This window comes from Mercenaria mercenaria, chromosome 11, assembly GCF_021730395.1.
Source record: "Mercenaria mercenaria strain notata chromosome 11, MADL_Memer_1, whole genome shotgun sequence".
Lineage (NCBI taxonomy): Eukaryota > Metazoa > Mollusca > Bivalvia > Venerida > Veneridae > Mercenaria > Mercenaria mercenaria.
In genome coordinates, this window is record NC_069371.1 from 36828386 (window position 1) to 36845593 (window position 17208).

Below are 17208 nucleotides of genomic sequence, written 5' to 3' on the forward strand. Positions count from 1 at the left end.
GGTTAGGGTTAGGTTTAGCATAGGTTTAATAGTGTACATTCAATGCGTGCGATCACTCAATGCGGAAGATTTAATTCCGACCATATTGTTTACTACTTTAACACGTAATAAAATACGCTAGGAGAATTTAATGTTGACTTTAATAAAACTTTATTTAAAGATTAAAAGGTTTGTGTAGATTTCCAGGAAGCACAGAGCGCCAAAAGCACGGTTAAAGAGCCATGCATCGCAAAGCAGGCCCCCAAAAAAAACTGTAGCGGAAAGATATAGCAGACAGTGTGCTTAAAAAATTCAACAACCAGTACATTTTAATTGTATGCAAATAAAAATTAAAAAGGATGAAGGGTAGATAAACATATTACTAATTCCTAAGCGGAATAATCATTTCTAGTTCTAGAGAGAATTTGCTAAGTATTTACCCGATTTCCATGTTTTTAAGGTGTGATAAGGCTATAAAACAAAATAAGTGTACTTTTGCAGAAGCTTAACAATTTGTCCCAGTAAAATTGCAAATACAAACATAGACTATTACTAAAAACTTGGTCTGAAATTGTCATCGTTTGCTTCACGCTGCCACAATTACATTATTTAAACAGATGATGTTGTAAACAAATTTAAACTGCACGTAGTAACTAAGCTGATTTGTGAAGGTCGCTGTATGTATGACACAAAAACTAGGTTATTTTTCAATAACAACTTATTTAGATACTTTTAAACAAAGGAGATGATTTTATCAGTTGTTTGCGCATATTTTGCAACAACCTACGGGCACAAAAATACTTACGCTTTGTTATAGCGACCTCATTTTTGCTAGTGTCCCTGGCTGAAGATTCGACCTTGAATTGTTGTACATAATACCCTGTTGTCACCACGTTAAATCCTCTTCTTATGACCTGTTTTAAAAAGACACATTTTGGTATTACTCGTCGTTTATATGACTGAAACATTGTTGAAAAAAAAGTTATACAATATTCCGCATAGAATATTTTGCTCATTATGAAAAGTATGTGTATCACTTGTGCTATGTGAATAAGATATCAGTTATAATAAAGTCAGGGGAAAAAGTATTTTATTACAGCCCGTACACTATACTTTACTCATTCAAAAGACCGCCCTTTTAGCCAAAATGGTATATAAGCAAAAATATATATAATGTATATTTCAAGTTGTAAACATATACATTCCAGTATTAGCTGAAGTAAGTTTATAGTTATCTAAATTTATTTCTGTATATTTAATAAATCGTGATGTATCTATTTTATATACTTTTTTATATTGTGAGCGACTTTAGTACGGGTTAAGGACACAAATGTACATTGTGTCATATTCTTTGTACAGATATATTTGACTGTTAAGTTTAGGTAGGCTGATATTAGACTTTTTTCTTGTAGCAAATGGTACATGCAATTTTCAATGACTGAGTAAATAGACGATGATTTTCTGTGTTAAAGCTTTATAATATTGAGCCGTGCCATGAGAAAACCAACATAGTGGGTGTGCGACCAGCATGGATCCAGACCAGCCTGCGCATCCGCGCAGTCTGGTCAGGATCCATGCTGTTCGCTAACAGTTTCTCCAATTCCAATAGGCTTTAAAAGCGAACAGCACGGAGCTTGACCAGACTGCGCGGATGCGCAGGCTGGTCTGGATCCATGCTGGTCGCAAACCCACTATGTTGGTTTTCTCATGGCACGGCTTATATGCATTAATGTTTAATATGTTTTTCTTTTTAATACGGAAGGAACATAAGAACTATTAAGCATGATCAATATGTTGCCATTTTATGCACCATGCAATATTTTAGATTTGAATAATTTTACATCGTTCTTTTGTAAAATAATTTACCATTCTTATAAAAAATTAACTTACTACAAGAGATATGATAAATCACTGTATACTAAACTACGATATCAAACATACTTTTCTTTAAGTCATATAAGATTGTGCATTATTACTTTTGAAAAGTTCAAATTAAATGCAGTTACTGACTTGCACATTTAAATTGCGTTACATATATGCCAGTGTAAAGTATTGTTTAACTTCTTTTTACAAAATGGCAAATGTCAGTGTTATTCATATATGTTAAAAAGAAGTTATGGCAAGTATTTTATAGAGAAGTATTAACTACTATAACCCTGTTTAAGAAACGGAAGGAAAATTATCAGTATAGTGATTCCTGTATTTAAACACTCACCATACCAAATTCAAATTCAGTATTGTGAAAGAGTGAAATTCTTCATTTTGCCATTTGTTTATGGCACTTGACTAGCCTTTAACATGGAAAATATGTGTTCAAGTGTACATTGTTCATTAAAGCAGCCCATAGAAGTAGACTGTATTTAAAACTGTCCTCGAATATGAAATTAGGCAAGAAATACATATTTTAAGATATAGGCAAAATTCTACTATTTCATTTTACAATTATACACGATGACTAACTAAACGAATTTACATACGTCACTGGTGCTAAATCAATCACTTTATTATCAGTGACTGATAAATATTATGCTAAGACAATTGTAAAAACGTGAGTAGTTCCATAATTTGGTCTCAAAGTAATCAATGACAACTAAGTTTTAATCAAAGTTCAACTCTGACTAATTTCAATATTTGATATTTAGACTGGACATACAATAACCAAGCTTAAAATCTGGATACGTGTTTATTGAAAAAAATACTTTTATTTGTAATTAACATTCTCAGTGACCAGTACCTTACTCATAATTGTAAATGAAATATTACAGTTCACAATTATGAAAATATGACCAACAAGTTTAAATCATTTTGAGATATGCCGAAATTCTTGTTCGCAAGTTATACTCCCAATACTGAATTTCTACCTGGGAAAAAAAATTTAGCGGGTGAGACCAACACAATAGATAGTTTGTTAGGGAACAATTTTTATGAAGTATTGCACAGGATAAGATTTTCATATTTCCGGTTCAGATATACTGCAGTACCTGAGGGGAGAATGTGTGCATGAGAGGTCCCCTAAAATCTTTATAGAAAAGTGTAGGTAGTTATCTGAAGTGTAAGAATATCGAGGGTGATAGCCTAAATTTAAGATGCCTTCCAAGAAATCTAAGATGGCCAACAAGATGTCCGCCAGAATTTACAGATGCGAAAAACACCATATATTTGCCAATGCCTTACACATTGTGTAAGTTTTATAGCTCATTATATCACATTTGATTGATGTTTCTATATTCCATAGTGATTTTGTCCGAAAAATGATAGTTTTAGAAAAATACTAAATTAATACAGTTTAACGCGGGTAGTCGACAAAAGTCCCCACCTGGAATGGATGGAACAATTTATTTCCAGCGAGCCCACGACAGGCGTCATATTTATCTTCCCAGCATCCAGTCTAGGCGGCCGATACTGCCTGCTGGAAACAGTACCAATTTTAGTAAATCACCCAGCACTGAATACTTTTTAGGATATCATCCGCGACAGGGAATCGAACCCGGACCGCCGGCGTTGTAGTTCAACCAGTTAACCACTGCGCCACTGAATCCCTTTCCAAGGAAACGGTAATTATGCTTTATGCTTATCAAAAGGCTAGCTTTAAATAATGATCATAAAGTTAATCCCATTTAGAATAAGAATCAGCAAAAAAAATGAATTCAAAGAAGACCCAAATTGAATTTTCCATGAAAAATTAAGTGGGTGGGTAATTCAATATGAAAAGTAGAAAGCCTTACTTGTGTTTTAAGTAATAACTTGTGCTGTTCATTTGTAAATATAGTGACTTCTTATGGCCATAATTAACCCACACACTGTGAGATAAATCACAAAACATGGTTTTTACCGAAACTGTACTAATTTTCGGATAATCAGCGTTTATCGGATATTTTTAAGAAAACATGCGCATTTGCTTTTATTAAACATAAATTTTCACTTATTTCTGTACATCATGTGCTTAAAATAAGTTAGTATGGTATAAAGTATCTAAGATTATGTTCTTCTTTCACTTTCCAATTTCTTACAGTGAAATTCCTGAAGAAGACAAATGTTAATTTTACTATCTTTTAACCAGTTTAAGACATGAAATCTCCTTTTGATATCACCGAGTCCCTTAGTATTCAAAGAACATGTTTTAGTAGTCATATTCAGTTAAAATACCATGCTTACAAGACAAAAAGAGAGATCTGCTGAGCATTAGTTCATTTTCGTCAATATTCAATGATGCCTGACCTATAAACTGAACATAATACAAACAGGGAATCTGGTTTCCAGGAGACCTTAGTAAAGGAAGGAATGAAGTTTTGACAAAAGAATTTTCGATAGAGAAGGGACATTTGGAGCATATCCATATGCATTTTAAATTTTTTTAAGACCTTCAGAAACTATAAACATTATTACAGACGGATATGTGTACTAAAACTAATAAATAAATAAACATAATCATTAAAAATGTAGTTGTCCAGTATTTCAGAAAAACTGAACCAAATTACTATTGGTCAATTGGTATGTTTATATACATTAAAACGTTCGACTTCTAAGAGAAACAACAGCTTCGGCAGCTATGAGGAGGAATATATATATATATATATATATATATATATATATATATATATATATATATATATATATATATATATATAGTCAATAAGACATTTTTGCCCTACGGTAAGTAAATTGTAGGTGCGTTATTATATATATACTTTTCAAAAAAACTAACAGCGCATGGGGTAGTGTTTATGTTATTATATCATAAAATGATGCTAAAACTGCTACAATAACAACATAATTTGAGGGAAATTGTATACAAACAGATAGCAAGACATCACAAATTAACGCCTCTTCTTCACTGGATTGTTATAGAATACTAACAAGCGTATATGTACTAATAACAACTACAGTACATACAACAGATAATTAATGATACCAAATCAATTCTTGTCGTTTGATATACATTTACTTATATACTACAATGATCAAAATTGTTATTTATGACATAAATTATCACGACTGCTTTCAATAAATAAGAAGTGGCCATCAGTTTGGGCTCTACGGACTCATTGTGTATTTACCTTATGTAAGCAAATTTGTGAACATAAATTATGTCAGTAGCAATCAGTTTTGATAAAAAAAGTGCATGAGATTTCATTTGCATGTTTACAGACTAAGCTGTCAAACCAAAATATACCGTTTTTTGATGTTTTTCTAATGGATATCCCCTTAAACGACATGAAATGAGTACCTTATAGTAGATTATAGAGGCAACTTTGATCCGACCCCTTGGTCAATTCTCAGTACTAAAGAGCCATGTTTAAAACAAGGTTATAGTTTTTAAAGAGACGGGGTCCAATATGCTTGAGCTACTTGACATGGGAATGAAATGGTACAGGCTATTGATACTCTCGATTGAACTTATCTTAGTAACAGGGTTTCTCTTTTAAATATACACTGTTGATGATAAAGACATATTATATTACTGTTTATTAAATTAAAGTAGTGGAAGAGGGTAAAACTTTATAGTAACTCTATGAGTTACTGTAATGTTTTAAATATATGCAGCAGTTAGGAATATACCATCAAGACTCCATTTCAATGTTGATGACAAACCTGTAAGCAGAAGTAACAAATTCAGCTTGCTTTGTTAATGAATATACCGTGCTCTGGAACTGTACAATTAAGAGAGTTGCTTATGATTATTCATTTGTTATTATATTACCAGTAGGATAAGCAGACATTCAAAGGTATTTAGTTTAAACGATTATATAGGTACATGAAATCAAAATATGTTATTGTTTAAACGTAATGCATGCAAAAAATGAAACAAACAAGTCACTACAAGGACTGAGACATACTTTACAGACATAATGAAGTATCACAATGTACTTTTTCTCTACCTGAATCATGCAGATATTATAAAACGTATAAAACACTACAAAATGTAAGTATTTTATCTTTCCGTTTGTTTTTTCTCCATCAATGAATTATGCTTTCCGCCGACCATTTAAGCTCACTATCTTCCGTATTTAGATATAACTTGCAGCTTTTCAAGTTTTCTGTTGTTACATCGGTGAATAACTACTTTGTTACATCATAGAATTTTCAGTCGCACAGTAGATATTGCCTACATACATTTCTAGCGAAGGGAAGGGGGTCATGAGGCAGCAATGAAGTCTTTTTACAGGCTAAGTGCGGAGCTGTTAATTATGCTGACTGGGTCATGCTATGTGTCACAAAGGGTCATACGATTAATCAAATAACTTATTTGTCTTTATTTTGTGGCTGATTTCTGCAAATTGGCAAGAGCATTAATGAGCAAGAACAATATTGCAGAAATAAGAAACCATAGCCTTAACGTATTGATTTTGTTTCTTTTCATTGCAATGGTAAAACGAACCAGTCAAATTTAATGGTAGACCTGACACAAATTATCAAAGAGGATATATTAATGTTTTATATAGGCTCTAGTAAGTCCCACCGGCGTCCACGAGTTGTTTTCAATTCCCAGTTGGCTGTTAAACTTCCCATTTTTAAAACATGTTGCAAGAATGTTGTAAGTTCTTAATAAATCATGTTAAATGATAAATCACGGTAAATATTTCTGCATTTGTAAATATTAGAAAGGCAACACAGTCAACAAATGTAAAATGTGAATACGCAGTTTGTAAATAATTTTAAAATATAAAAAACACTGCCATATTGTCAGACGAACAAGTGTCAAACATACAATACCTAGCCCAAGGACACTGTCCTTTTGAAATGTGTGATAAGGAAACGAAATAGCTTTTGTTTAACAACTCATGTTTGCTACCGGATCGCATGTTATTGAAGATATGATCGATTTTAACCACATTTTCATACTGTGTCGTTACTGCTGGTACTTGCGTGTACTACTTAAAAGTGTAAAGTGGGAACCAACCGAACAAAGATAACCCTTTAATCAGGATTCAGTATACTATTTATGGATGACTCCACGCTAAGGCCCAAATTTCAGCTTTACACAAATATGAATGTAATATTGAATCAAAGTTTGATTCGTTTCATAACAAAATGATACATCTCACGTAACGTTACCATTTGCAATATTACAAAACATAAAAATTGTGTCGAGCTATTAAGGCTTTATGAAATATTGTTTATTGCAATAAAGTGTATAGAAGACTAGTTGGGTGAACATTGGTGAATATTGTTCTGCTGCATCCGTTCATGGTACTCCTTGACAGTCGAACTGAAGAAAAGCATAACTGTTTTTACATATTTCTATCACCTGTTCACATACAATTTAATATAACCAGTAGTAGGGGGATATTCCAAAAGAAATGCAACAAATCTTTGCATTTGTTCATCTCTCGAGACTACTGTAGTTAGAGTGTGTACCTGTTCATGTACATTACGGAAAATAGGAACATATTTCCAAGAAAGCGCTTATCAGCACTTTAAGGCTGATTTTAAAAAATATAGGCATTTCCTATCAGGCAAAATTACAGGCGCGGGAGAGGAATATGATGAATGATAAAAAAACAACAATACAATTGTGTTCGAACAAGCAGATTAGCAGAGAAGAACATCTCTTTCTCTCTCTCTCTCTCTCTCTCTCTCTGACTAAAGTTTTAATATGTTGACCTCAAATAATTGTGTTCTCAGTTTGTAAGAATAGAAAAAAAAACAACCCAAGGTCTGTAGCATACTTCATAGTCAAGGTGAAATCGTTGAGAATGTGTATCTGTTTTTATTCATTTAGGTATAAACAAGTAAACAAGGCTAAACTAAACAGGAAGTCATCAATACTGAAATCTTTATCTGCAATGTGGTTTGCACATTTCTTTCACAGTAATGTAAACAAACCAAACTGTTTTTGTGTGTTTTCTCTTTTGTACCATTTTGCTCTTTTTCTTCAGACTAGATAGTAATAACCCTAGGTTTGGTGATCTGAAAAGTAAATAGATAATGAAGCCTCAGTACAATCAAGGATATCCAAGAGTATTCCGAAATAAAATCTTGGTTTGCTTGTAATAACGTGTGAGCGCGAGAATCTCTCTATTAACATACGTTAACTCCCCTGTTAAAACACCATGAAAACGACAAATGCAACAATTTTAAGTGAAGATGTATAGTTTAGTGACTTTACCTGGGTTGATGTTGCAAAATGAATCAAAAGATATCATAGTGTCTTTCAATTTCGTTGAATATGTTCTAAATATGAGAAATTTCATAACAATTATTGTACTATTCGCAAAATGAAAGATATTGCTAAAGTATCAAAGTGCGTTAGAGATTTCGTTAGTTGTCCATGCATATCATGAAATAGCATATGTTTTGTAAAGTCAAGGCGGTATTTGTGCCCTTATCGGCTAAAATATAATAAAACTTCAAAATTAGCTTTTAGAGAAACCTGGTCTAATAAATATTTTATAATTTATCTCTAGTGAATAAATTACAGGTCAAAACCTTTAGAGTAAAGGCATTTTGAATTATATAGTATCCTTGTAGAAAATAGTGAATGAAATGTATTTGCAACCTGCCTATTTTTGTCTGTTACGCAGTAGCAAGTGTGGCCAGGAAGTTATTTGTGCTGACTAACAAACACAAACAGCAGCGCAGTAGCGCCACATGTGATTTGTAACAACCAATAATACCGGCCATGCGCACCACTCTATCGCCTATAAATAGTAGAGCAGGACAGTTCTTCGCACTTAACAACTTTTTCTTTTGGGGACTCATCTCGACCTATTCAGTTTCACCGAAGACGAAAAGAGCAGAACCATGGTAAGTGAATTTTCATCGTTTAAAGTCTTGTAACTTAAGGAGTTACTCCTGAGTACTAGTTTGACTAAACCAGCACTTATCAGGTGGTAGAGTATGCGGGCTTAGAATCCGATATATATCTTCGTGATAGAAAGTGTTTAGTTAGTATTTGATATTCAGACACAAAATTTCTTATTTTTACTTTTATTGGCGAAGTCCACAGGAATTATTTTATTATTTTATAGCAAAGTCTGAGTTCTTATGAGCTACACACTAACTCTGTCGTTATTGTGTTTGCAATGGTTTTATTACAGAACTGCTGACAAAATGTTCTCTACTGATACTTAAATTCTGGAAAATTAAACGGCAATGTTGTTAAAGGTAGTACTATTTTGTAGTATGAAATGCATTGAGCATGTTCAACGATCTTCCTAATTTACATTGATCATATAGTTCGTTCACATATGTTTCGTGTTCACCTAGTAGAAATTCATAGTTTACCGTGTTTTAAATAAAAACAAATCCGTGAATTGAGACCTGGCCCCAATGTCATGAAAAAAACTTAAGTAATTGCTTAGTTAAGTCTGTTATTTCAGATGCTTGTTTTTGCCTTTTATGCGTCTTCAATGTTGACTTTTTCATCGATATCAGAACCGCATGTGACTATTTCATAGGTCAAAACACAACAATTCTGAATTTTACAGAAAACGAAGTACAGAAATAAGAAATATACCTAAGGAAATATTTATTAAAGGCAAAGAAAATCTCCTATATAAGTGACCCCCCCCCCCAAATACCAGACTTTTTAATCCCCAATATACAAGATCCTGTCTGGTCCAGTCTGATAAGGGTCCATAAAACCCCTGTAGACTTGACATGTCGCCTAATTATTGTCAGAGAACCGTAAATTTTATTGCCTACAGGTAAATTGGTTATTTCCTGTGTTTTGCATTTTATTAATTGAAATGCTGTTTTTTTTATTCTTTTTTCAGCATGTACACAAAATTGTTTTAATTGATAAGATACTAATTTTGATTGCTCAGTCATGTTGAGTAATGTCCTGGCCAATTAAATTATAACTCTTATAGCAAAGCATTTCTCACTATAAAATAATTATTCAAAACTTAATAAGAGAAATTACAAGTTTGTTTATTCAATGATTATGATCTTTTTATCAAAAGTAACAAAATAAAAACGAAAAAAAAAAGATAATTGCTGGATTTTATTAGAAATTAAAGAAGCGTTCAGTTGCATTTTTAATAGATAAAGAAGGTATATAGACAGAATGATGTTATATATTAAAAATGCTTAATTCCTCTTGTGTTGTCTAAATAATGTTAACTTTCTTTTATGTATAATAAAATCCAGCAATAAAGATATATCATTGTTCAAAATATACAATAATTTATTACTTCTAAAAGCTATGTGCCTGAATGCATTTTTTATATTTTTGATAATAAAAAACAGCAATAATGAGATGTAATTGTTAAAAAACTTACTTTATTAAAAATATGACAAAACACTGTTGTATCTTATCACTTTGTTTATTTAGCCCTAATTCAATCAAGCTTTCTAAACTCGTTATAAAGGTGAGAACTGATTTGCTATAAAGGTGAGAAATATCACCTGCAATTTATTTACTGCACAGTAGCTATACAGTAGCTTATTATGATAAACAGAAGCAAGTCTACCAATGGCCCTGACATGTGTATTGGCCCTTATCGCCAATACGCAGACCTTATCATCTCCATAGGCCACATACCAGGCATACCAGAATCAGTGTCTTTAAGTTCGTTATATCGCGCTTAAATAGAAATATCATATTTGCGTGACCGAAGTAAGTACAGCACATAAGTACTACTAACCATAGTATAATTTAGTTATAAATACATCGTTATAGAAAAAAAAAACATTAAATAACAATAACTTAAGCAATAGCACAATTTTAAAATAACAGACTTAAATAAGTAATGACTTAAGTTTTTTTCGTGAAATTGGGGCCAGATGCTCAAAAGTACTCATTTCTTCAAGTAGTATGGGTTCGCCTCGCTCTAGACTAACGGAACAATCTCAGAATATTTCACGCCGTTAAAATGGGCTTCGCTATCTTTTCGCGCAGAAAAGAAGCAAAGGTTTCTGGGATCTTTATTGTTAAGTGACGCGGAAAAGTTAAAACACGAAACGTTTTGCTAACTTTTAACAATTACAATTAAAATGACATATTTTCTCACTTTGAGAGATGACACGAACCTATGGTCCCTTAGTTAGCAGGTCGGCGCCATAATCTTATATTTGTCGAAATCATCTACCATGTCTACGCCTTAACATCTTTCTAAGTACTTTGATGGTACTACCTCTACTTCTCGGTCTTTAATAATTTTGTCCTTAAGATTGATTGCAAGAAATTTGTCGTTTTAAATCGTGTTCTACTAAGTGTATCTGCCATTACTAAATTGTATTGATTCAAGGCTGTGCGTTATGATGCATGACTGGGCTCGTTTATTGCCAGAGTATATCTTATACATTTTTTAAAAGGTCATTCTTGTATATTGTACGGTACTTTCAAAGTTACTTGAGAATACCGTTACCAGGTTAACATCGTACAATTTGTCAGCCAAATATTTTGAAAGATTTTGATTGGTTAACCAGTTCATTATTGTTTATACACGTTCCTATTTACCATTGAAAACACTTATATTAAGGCGTTATTATGCTGTACCTGTTCAACTATGATGTAAACAAGAAAGAAATACATTTACATTATTTACTGTCAACAGACATAATTATGTTAAAGCGGAAAAAGAACAGGACAATCTAGATCACTTGATCACCAAAGAAAATCGCTCACTTCAATGTTGGATTAATTTGAAGTATAAATATGCAATACTTCTTTTCAGGATGATTACCAGAAAGTTGTCGCAGTTGTTTTCTTTATATTCTCGGTAGCAAGAACCGGCCCCAGAGGTAAGAATCGCAATATACTGGTTTTGTGCTGCAAAAGTTGAAATAATGGCTATAAAATTTCATAAATCTAATATACTCAATACTTTCCTAAATAATGTACACGTGATCTTGGTGTAGAACATGCTCTCATAGAGTAAGAGAAAGCTGTTCTTGGCCTATCAGTATCATGGTACCTAGAGTAAGAATTATATACCTTACTTTATTGGTAAGTCACTCGAAGTAAGAATACCAAATATTTAAAAAAGTAAGAAATATGAGGTACTGTAAGTTGTAATTACACAATTCTAAATATGTTGTTTAATTTTCGACTAAAGTTTAATTGAACATCAGCATGCTGATTATCAGTTAAGTATGATTACGAAGGAACTCTGAATTTCGCTTGGTCCGGCATTGTTCTTATTGAGTTGTCGTAACTAACTATCCTTTTTAGTATCCAGTCGCAAGGTTAATAGGCTAGCGTAATGCATAATGATAGCTTAAATAAAGACAAATGGAAGAACAAAACATAGAGAAAAAAGTTTGAAATTGAACCCACTACCGGGAGTAAACAAATATGATTATAAAAAATAAAATTTTCATTTAAGTGGCGATGTTTCAAAACATTAAAAGATCATTTTATACGCAGTATCTAAACCAAACTACAGGAAATGAAATCTGCGATATACATCTTTCCTTCTTCCTAGATTTTTCCTTGTTCAAGTGCTAATAAGGTAAATGCTGATTATAAAAATTGCCTTAGTTGTCTGATAGCTTAAGCAGCATGAATGCATAATAAAGAGTATTGACTGATTTTTTATACTATTATGTTAGCTTTTACGTAGTAAGGAAGAGTAAGATTTACAAATAAAACAATTATATATACATACACAAAATTCAGGAAGTACACACAACTATGTACGTTTTTGTGAGATATAGATTTTTCTCATGTAGCCAAAGATATGGAATGTAGACCAACAATGAAAAATATACTGTTAACTGAATAAAATTTTCAAAAGCAGATTTGTTGGAAAAGAAAGTGATATACATGTATGTAAATTTCGAAATTGACTCATTTGGTAGTTTAGTTTTCTTTTTATAAACGCGGTTAGAATCATTTGAAACACAGTATGTTCAGAATAAAGTCTTCTTAAAAACGTATATTATAATCTGTATTTAATTTCCAGAACAAAACTGGGCATTAGCAACGGGAAATGTCTTTGACACAAGCTTTTTCTTTAAATTTGCAGTACCACAGAGTCGAAGCCCATTATGGAGAGGATGTCACTGCTTTTCAGGACATCTTGATTGACGAAGAGGAAAAGTATGTGGTTGTAACAGTGTCTAAACTTACGTCTAGAAAAGTGACGCCGTCTATCAATATTCATGACTTCAAAGAGGTATTTATCTTGCCCTGCAATTAGTAATACCGCGAAGATATACTGATCTGCTAACGGTCGTTTCCCGTTCTTATATTTTGAATGTGTATTATATCTTTATGTAAACAATTAAACTATTTGAAAGAATTTGCAATAATGAGAAAAAACTCCTTTTAATGTAGGGATTCAGTGCCATTAAAGATGTTGAACAGGGAACTTGCTACATAGAAAAAACAAGACACACATTTAACCAAATGATGTCAGAAGTAGAACGAGCAAAGCAGGTAGATATAATGGAATTGTTTTCTCTAGTCTCATTTTCTGACTAAGATTCGAGCCACAGTACATCTTAGAAGTGGTCAATATTTTTCAAAACATTATTAGGGACTGACTATACCTGATGCATATGCATAATCAGAAGGTACTTTTAAGCGATAACTGCTTAGATAGTTCATGTCTGCTTGAATGAAATATGTTTACACGATTCGGTTTGAAGTTTGACATGTTCAACTTCCAAAAGACTGTAACAAGTTTTGACCTGAACACATGTCTATTTCAGAAAAGAAAATGTCCCCATTTGTGATACAAAAACCCGAAGACCATTATTTTCTCAAGCTTCCATATTTTTATCGTCATATATAAGTGTATTCAGCTAGATAACTTAGACATCGGTCCAGAATTATGTAAATGTTATGATATTTTCATGATCCTCATAATCGTTACGGTCCTTTCTTCCTGTAGATTCATTCTTAATAAACAGGCATTTTACTTTAACACTATTTTAGCTGGATTCGGATCTTTGTGGCCAATATTAAGCATCTGTGGTCCATTATAGTCTCTCCACAAATAAACCATAAAGCATGTGGCTTGCATCTACATGCAACAGAATCAAACAGCATATCTTAAAATGACAAGTATTTCAAACTGCGTATACATGTATGCATGTGTGGTTAGTTTCTGTGCACTGGATTGTTTAAAAATTGGATACTTTGTTCACGTCACATTGCATTTCATCTTAAACAGTCGTCGTACCGCGATTATTATAATCTTACTTCAAAGATCTTGAATAAATAGAGTAACAACATGATATAAAACGTGTATACATTTACATGAAAATGTACTGTAGAGGCAGTGAAACCTGTACTGGATAAGAAGCTAAATCATTAAGGAGTAATACATGTATAATTTTAGAATGACGGATACTACGAAGTCAAAGAGTGGTTCACTTGTACTTCAAAGACATTCGTTGAGAAGTCACAGATGTTGAACTATGGTGAAAGGATCGCAGCATTTTGTGCAGACTACGAGTCTATATTCACCGAAAGGACTTACACAAAACGAACCAGAAGGTCATTGAAAATGATTGCAGAAAATGCTCGTAAGTTTAATTTCAATCGTCACGTTAAAGAGTTACACGAACTGAAGAATTTAATAATGAAATAATAGTTTATAATTCTTTCTAAATAAACAGAACAGTAGTTTCTAAAAGAAATATGATATTGCTTTAAGCTTTATATTTAAAACAAAGCCAATCACATGACGGTATCCAATGTAAAACTGCAAGGAAATGTTTCGGAAATCGAAAATACAAATTCTGTTAATATATGCAATGCGTTTTAGTAATTTGATACCAATTGATACACATAACACGTTTATATTTCGTTCTTGATGGTTGACAAAAAAAATAAGTAATTATTATTGAAACATTTCCCACCAACAGAATTCCATAACATGCAAATAATGCTGAACGAACACCATGCTTGTTATGGTTGACACTGCATGATTGCCTAACCAGTTCCAATTTGTATCAGTGACTACGTATTAAACATAGTGAACACAATAAGAATATAGTATATTATATGCAATCACTGTACAGTATCGTCTTTCAAGCTTTCAAAACATTTATGTGCTATTCAGGAATTCTCGGAAAATTCAGTATTGTTTTTTCAAAGGCCATTTTTTCAAAAAGAAAGGAAATGAATAAATAAACATACAATTAAAACACGTGTGAGATAACTTTTATTAAAGAGTCGAATTAAAATTTACCACACACATACCGCCAATACAGCCCTAAGCTTATCGTATTTGTTTCGTGAGATTTAACTTTGACTTTTTTCTGTTTCAGTTGGCTGCTTCATATGTGGTGGTATTTGTTTATAAAGGAACGTGGAATCATCACAGAAGATTACAACTTATTATACTGTCAAATGCATTTGAATAACGTAATAGCAAACTCGTTTTCATTTTGAAAACTCATAATGAACGTCTTACCAGTGATTATCTGAAATTAAATAAATAAAACATACTCTTGTATTGGCCACAGGTCAAAATAGCTCCTGAACATATATATCTAATTTTATCAGAGTATCATCTATGTGTATACATTACACTTGTGCACTCATAATACTTACAAATCTAATGCACATAGCCATTCTAATAGGAAGAAGAATAATATACTAAAATCAGTATTCATATTCATGTGTCATAACACTTGCAGTAACACCGGTTAATACAATTAAAACCTTAAACCGATAGGCAAAAGAGGACAATGTGCGCCTTAAAATATTTTATACTAAGAAATCAAAACCCGGTTATGCACATGTTTTTACATGTAATATGATAATCACGTAAATATCTATTTTGAAAATGGTAAAAGATCTATACTAAAAACGCATATATTACTACCCTCTTGTTTTCTTGTCGACGAAGATTTGTTTGTTCGTTTGTTTTGGGATTAACGCCGTTTTTCAACAGTATTTCAGTCATATAACGGCGGGCAGTTAACTTAACCGGTATTCCTGGATTCTGTACCAGTACAAACCTGTTCTCTGCAAGTAACTGCCAACTTCCTCACATGAATCAGAGGTGGAGGACTAATGATTTCAGACACAATGTCGTTTATCAAATAGTCACGGAGAACATACGCCCCGCCCGAGGATCGAACTTTCGACCCCGAGGTCCGTAGACCAACGCTCTTACCTACTGAGCTAAGCGGGCGGGATTTTGTCGACGAAGAATGCATGAGGAAAGTTATGAACAATATGTGAATTAATTCATTCTACTGTATGCATTTTTTAAATTACATTTTCAATGTATTGTATGCAGGATTTCTAAATTTATAAATGTAGGCCTATACTTTTTAAGTAAGTAATTTTTTCCTTGAGCCAATTACAAAGTTTTATACACGAGTGTTAAGAGTTGTTATAAAACATATTATATAGTGTTTAAATAGCTGTTTATTTTCGCATAGTTAATGTCAATAAACATTTTTTCTGTCTACATCAGGATCTATTTTAATACTATTTCATAACTAACAAATTCTATTGATTATCATCACTAATGACAAAAATATATATTTTCGTGTTGCCAAAATCTATATTGAACCACTAGACTCTAGCATAAAATGTATAAAGTGAAGTCGCAGGTAGAGCATCTACTAACGTTCAAAAATATATTTCTAAAAACGAATGTGTAATTTTGAGTTGGATTGCATTTCCTCAGTTAAGATATTGGACCCGTAATAGAGTATCTCCTTTTTGAAGAGTATTCAATTCCTACTATAAACCTACTTTGACTGCAATTTTCAGGGGGGCGTAGGTTCAAACCCCACTGGGACCAAATTTTTTTCCCCATGTTTTCCTTTTTTCTAGTAAGTTTTTACTTCTTTCAAGACTATTTATGAATGTTTTGTACAAAAGTGGAAAATTTTCGTTTTATACGCGATTGTTTGCTGTTCAATGTGAATTTACCTCTGAATCAGGAGGGGTAGAGTTAGACATCTTTAAAAATACTGAGTTACGTGCGGTAAAAGTCCTCTATTTTGCCTTCATTCTTTAGATTATATATTGTGGAAGAAATGCAGGTAGGTTTTACTATTGCCCCAAGGTTATTCTTGAATAAAGTGAGCAAAATTCAAAACAGACCCACTGGTATTGTCTGTGAATTTCTGTATATTCCAATAAAAAGAAGAGGTTGTAAAATTAATAATACCGTGTGGCTGGGCGTTTCGGTTTTCTAGAAATTTTGATTATTTTAATTACACATGTAATAGCGTTCTAAGATTTTGAAAAAAAAAAGTCACAATGTATTTTCAGTAACTTGAAAGATATTAGCAAATACCGAGTGTTGTGGTTGAAAATTTGTTAAGTATAAAGTGTTCTGAATGGTCAATAATTCCAGATAC

At 32.4% G+C, this 17208-nt stretch overlaps 1 long non-coding RNA gene across 1 annotated transcript; it reads left to right on the forward strand.

Annotated features, from left to right (window-relative positions):
* Positions 1-8629: 8629 nt before the first annotated feature.
* Positions 8630-16949, forward strand: LOC128546520 (uncharacterized). Its single transcript, XR_008366004.1, has 6 exons — positions 8630-8727; positions 11604-11670; positions 12897-13046; positions 13208-13309; positions 14217-14403; positions 15151-16949. It is a non-coding gene; the product is annotated as an uncharacterized LOC128546520 (long non-coding RNA).
* Positions 16950-17208: the final 259 nt, after the last annotated feature.